The 5,778-nt window shown below is 37.8% G+C and overlaps 1 non-coding gene across 1 annotated transcript; it reads left to right on the forward strand.

Moving 5' to 3' along the window:
* Positions 1–4,675: 4,675 nt before the first annotated feature.
* Positions 4,676–4,782, forward strand: LOC122062585. Its single transcript, XR_006135034.1, has one exon. It is a non-coding gene; the product is annotated as a small nucleolar RNA R71 (small nucleolar RNA).
* Positions 4,783–5,778: the final 996 nt, after the last annotated feature.

Here is a 5,778-nt window from a genome sequence, read left to right on the forward strand (position 1 = left end):
CACCAATTACAAAAGATTTACGTAGAATGTGCTTATCATGGAGAGCTTTGGTCTTTTCCTTGTAAATCCTAAAACTTTCATAGGCATCATTCCTAAGTTCCTCTAACTCAGATAGTTGGAGCCTACGATGAATTCCCGCATCAGACAAATCAAAGTTGAGCTTCTTGATGGCTCAAAAGGCCTTATGCTCTAACTCAACTGGTAAGTAACAAGCTTTTTCATACATCAAACGGTAGGGAGACAGACCAAGGCCGGTCTTGAATGCAGTCTGATGGGCCCATAAGGCATCAATGAGCCTACGAGACCACTCTTTATGGTTGGGATTAACAGTTTTCTCCAAGATTTGTTTGATTTGCCTATTAGACACCTCTACTTGGCCACTAGTTTGGGGATGATAAGGGGTAGATAACTTATGGGTGATCCCATACTTTTTAATAAGTCCTCAAAAGGTCGATTACAAAAATGAGTACCCCTATCACTAATTATTGCACGTGGTGCACCAAAGCGGGAAAAAATGTTTTCTTTGAGAAATTGGACCACCACTTTGTGATCATTAGATTTAAAAGGTATGGCCTCTATCCATTTAGAAACATAATCAACAGTCAAAAGTATATACAAATTCCCAAAGGAATTAGGGAATGATCCCATGAAATCAATGCCCCATACATCAAAGATCTCAACTACCAAAATAGGGTTGAGGGGCATCATGTTCCTCTTATTGATATAGCCAAAAGACTAGCAGGTGGGACAAGCCTTGTAAAAATCAAAAGCATCTTTAAAAAGAGTGGGTCAATAAAATCCACATTGGAGAACCTTTGCGGTAGTCTTCTTAGGTCCAAAGTGTCCACCATATGCATAATCATGGCAAAAAGAGCGAATAGAATGTTGCTTATGATTAGGAACACATCGTCGAATAATCTGATCCAGACATATCTTAAACAAATAAGGATCATCCCAAAAAAGCGCTTAACTTAGGAATGAAACCTATACTTATCTTGGGTGGACCAGTGATCCGGAGTCACATCTTAAACTAAAAAGTTGACAATGTCAGCAAACCATGGTTCACTGGACACTGCAAATAACTATTCATTTGAAAAGTTATCGTTGACTGGAGAATCGACATTCAAGGAATAGGGAAGTAGGGATAAATGGTCTGCAACTAGGTTTTCAACTCCTTTCTTATCCCTAATTTCTAAATCAAACTCTTGTAAAATTAAAACCCACCTAATGAGACAGGCTTTGGCATTCTTCTTCTGAACTAGGTATCTAAGAGCAGAATGATCAGTATACACCACCACATGTGAACCAACTAAGTAAGACTGAAACTTTTCTAATGCAAACATAACAGCTAAAAATTCTTTTTCAGTGGTTGTATAATTGAGTTGTGCATCATTTAAGGTCCTACTAGCATAGTAAATGACAGTAGGCAACTTATTAATCTTTTGACCCAAAACTGCTCCTATGGCAAAATCCGAAGCATCACACATCAGTTCAAAAGGTTCAGTCCAAACAGGTGGTTGAACAATGGGTGCATTGGTCAACTCCTTCTTAAGTTGTTTGAAGGATTCTAGGTACTCTTTAGAAAACTTAAAAGTTTGATCTTTGGAAAGTAATGAAGTGAGAGGTTGGACTAACTGACTAAAGTTCTTAATAAACCTTCTGTAGAAGCCCGTATACCCTAGAAAAGACTGAACGTCCTTAACAGATCGAGGAGGTGGTAAATTATCAATTAAATCCACTTTGGCTCTATCTACCTTAATTCCCTTCTTGGATATTACATGGAAAGATGATAAAGACATTCAAAATAGGAATTCTCCCATAAAATGGTATTTCTCCCAATTCAAAACCAAATTCTTAGATATGCACCTTTTCAAAACTAGGGAAAGATGATAAAGACATTCAGAATAGGAATTCTCATGAATTGAAAAGTCATCCATAAATACTTCTAAGAATTTTTCGACCATGCCAGAAAAAATGCTCATCATGCATCGTTGGAACGTAGCAGGGGCATTGCAAAGCCCAAAGGGCATACGCCTGTAAGCAAATGTTCCATATGGGCATGTAAAAGTGGTCTTATATTAGTCCTCTAAAGCAATTGGGATCTGATTATAGCCGGAATATCCATTAAGAAAACAATAGTATTCATGTCCAGCTAACCTCTCTAACATCTGGTCAATGAATAGCAATGGGAAGTGGTCCTTCCAGGTTGTCACATTAAATTTTCTGTAGCCTATGCACACTCACCACCCTAATTGGACACGAGTTGGAATTAGTTCATTATTGGCATTGGGAACTATAATCACCCCAGACTTCTTAGGCACTACATGAACTGGGCTTACCCATTGGCTGTCAGAAATAGGATAAATTATTCTATGATCCAAGCACTTTATGATCTCTTTCTTAATGGCTTCCATCATCGCTGGGTTAGCTCTTCTTTGGGGTTCCGTAGATGGTTTGAAATCCTCCATAAGATGTATATGATGTTACACAATAGAAGGACTTATACCCTTGATATCAACCATGGTCCAATCTAGGGCTTCCATATTATCTTTTAACATTTTAAGTAACTCTTCTTCCTGGCTAGAAGTCAAATTTGAAGAAATTATCACAGGAAGAGTCTGGTCATACCCTAGAAAAGCATACCTCAAATTAGATGGTAACTCCTTAAGATTTAGCTTAGAGGGCTCAACTATAAAAGGTTTGGGAATGAAATTGGAAACGGGTCCTAAGGGCTCCATAGGAGTGTGAAGACTTAAGACTTCAGAAAAGAAATTTTCACTATCATCATCCAACTCATCCATACACTCTTGAAATTCTAAATCAAAATCAATATCAAAGTTGGTAATTAAATTATCAGAAAAATCTAGAAAATCCTTAAGCATATTGATCTCTTCTTCCATATGTGGTTGCTTACCTATCCTAAACATGTTAAACTCAACAGTTTGGTTGCCAAAAAATAACCTTAGGAAACCATTCCGGTAGTTGATTAATGCATTACTGGTAGCCAAGAATGGTCTTCCTAGAATTATTGGGATCTCATTCTTAGTTGAGAAGGGCTTGGTATCCAACACAATGAAATCATCAGGAAAAATAAATTCCCCCACTTTTTGTAAGATATCCTCAACCATCCCTTTAGGAATCTTAACAGACCTATTTGCCAATTGAAGAGTAGTTCCAATGGCTTTCAATTCTCTCAATCCTAGTTGCTTGTACACATGGTAAGGTAAAAGATTCACACTTGCACTAAGGTCAAGTAAGGCATGCTCAATGTAGGTGTTGCCTATGATACAAGATATGGTAGGACTCCCTGGATCCTTATACTTGGCTGCTATAGGCTGAGTAATTATGGAACTAATGTTACCTACCAAGAATGCCTTTTTAGGCACACTAGTGATACGTTTGTGAGTACATAAATCTTTTAGTACCTCTGCATGGGCGGGGGATCTAGGATATGGCATCCAAAAGAGGGATGTTCACTTCTACCTTTTTGAAGATTTCTAAAATTTTATCCATAGAAGCAGTCTTCTTTTTATGTACCAAGCGATCAAGAAATGGGACAGGATGAATATAAGGACTGTTAGGGATTTACCCTTTTTTAGAAAAATCATTTTTTATTTTCGCAACCAAATCATCTTTAGTTTCAAAAGAATCTTTAGGTTCATCAGACGAACCTGGAACAAGAGGCACACTTGTGTCCTCAACTGAAGGAGATTTAATAGAAGTAATAGATGGGAAGATTTAAGAATGCGCTGTTGGTACTCTCTATCACTCCTAAGGGCATAAACAACATTATATTGGTTAGAGGGCCCTTGTTGGGTCTAACCTTGTACTATATTCAGTGATGCATTAGTTGGTGTTTGTGAACTAACAGGCTGATGATGCTTAGGGTTAGGCTCTGGTTGACTGGGTAAAGTTCCTTTCTCCCTCTCACGCATAATTGAGATAACTTGGGTGAGTTCTCTCATAAGATTTTGATGGTTTGTCATGAGGAGGGTCATATTTTTTTCCAAATCACTGATTCTACTTGCCTCTCCAATGTTGGCAAACCCAGGGGGTTGCTGATAAGATGATAGGAGAAGGGTCCTAGGAAAGCTAGTCTAAGGTCCTACATTTGACCTAGGAAAAGTATTTTGGGAAAAAGATTGTTGTACAAAGGGAGGCCTTTGGAGTCCAGGTTGATGTTGATTATGAAAATTGGAAGGCCCTACTTGGTTCCCCTAATTCCAAGAGAAATTTGGGTGATTTCTCCATCCTAGATTGTAGGTGTTACTATATGGATTATTCTGATATAAGGCATTAACACTATTATTAGAAGTGCCCCTAGAGGTGTTGGGGCATTCTTCTATGACATGTCCAAGGGACTGACACCAAGCACAAATCTTAAGCAAATTGACTAATGATGGCTCTCTAGGAACAATAGCCTCAATCCTCTTGATTAGGCTATCCAAATGGGCTTCTTTGGCTACTATCCCATTCATAAAATATCATTTTCCTCCTATAGTTCTTTCACTCTCTTGGGTTGATTCCCACTCACGGGTTTTGTCAGCTAAGTAAGAATTCCCATACCTTTCCTTCATCTGTAAAGGATGTGAATCCCTCAGGGCACATAGACTCTATCATTTATTTAGTTGGGTGATCAATACCCTCATAAATTTGACATAAATGCCATCAGTCTAGGCCATGGTGAGGGAATTCTTAGAGTAGATCCTTGAATCTCTCCATAAGTTTGGAAAATGACTCACTAGGCTTTTGCCTAAACTGAAGGATATCACTTCTAAGCTTATTGGTCATGTGAGTTGGGAAAAACTTCTTAAGGAATACAACTGTGAACTGTTCCCGTGAGGTTATGGAATTTGTGGGTAACCCATACAACCACTTCTTAGCTTAGTCTTTTAATGCAAAAGTATATATTGGATCTTAATTATAACACATACCTCTTCAAATTCCCTTAGAAATAGGTATGCATCCTCAAAGGTCAACCCCTGGAAGTGGGGCCACATAATGATGTATTAAGATTTGAGTTCAGAATTATTGCCCTGGGCTTGTGGCAGAACTATGCAGGAAGGTTGGGTTATTCTACCAGGGTAGAACCAATCTTTTAGAGATTTAGGTGAAGGGTTTTGATGTTGGTCTCCCATATTGAAAGATTTTAAAGAGAGCAAACGTATAGGGTCACTACTTGTTGGATCTCTTCTTTCTAACCGGTTCTTAGTATTACGTATCCACCTAACACTTATGCAACAGAAAACTACCCACAACTAGAGTAAGACAAGCACAAAAGAATGGATAGCAAAACTTTTTTTTTTATGATTTTTTTTGGCTTTTTGGGAGCTTACCGACAGGGATCCAAGGTTGCTCAAGTCAATTCCTAAGGTACTGCTATAAGGCGAAACCTATCTTTATCATACTGTGAGGCATGGCGACCTCCACCGATACAACTATTATTGCAAGTTATTCTTCTCAGGAATTCAATAAAAGAAAAGGAAAAAAAAAAAAACAAAGTAAACAAAGCACTCCGATTTACCAAAAGAAAGCAAAAAATACATTTAAAACTTGTTTGAGATTTAAATGTAATAGCAAGTGTACGGATCAATGTAGCTACGAATCAAACACAGGGAGAGCAGCCACTTTATTTTATCTTTTACTTCTTTTAATAATGCGAAAGTGAACCGATTAATGGTTGTGATCTAATTCTAATTACCGTCCTAAACATATGTATCTAAAATAACGTCCTAACCATTTGTCATCTAAGAATTTAAAGACACAAGCCATGCAATT

This window comes from Macadamia integrifolia, unplaced genomic scaffold (genome assembly GCF_013358625.1).
Source record: "Macadamia integrifolia cultivar HAES 741 unplaced genomic scaffold, SCU_Mint_v3 scaffold1075, whole genome shotgun sequence".
Taxonomy (NCBI): domain Eukaryota; kingdom Viridiplantae; phylum Streptophyta; class Magnoliopsida; order Proteales; family Proteaceae; genus Macadamia; species Macadamia integrifolia.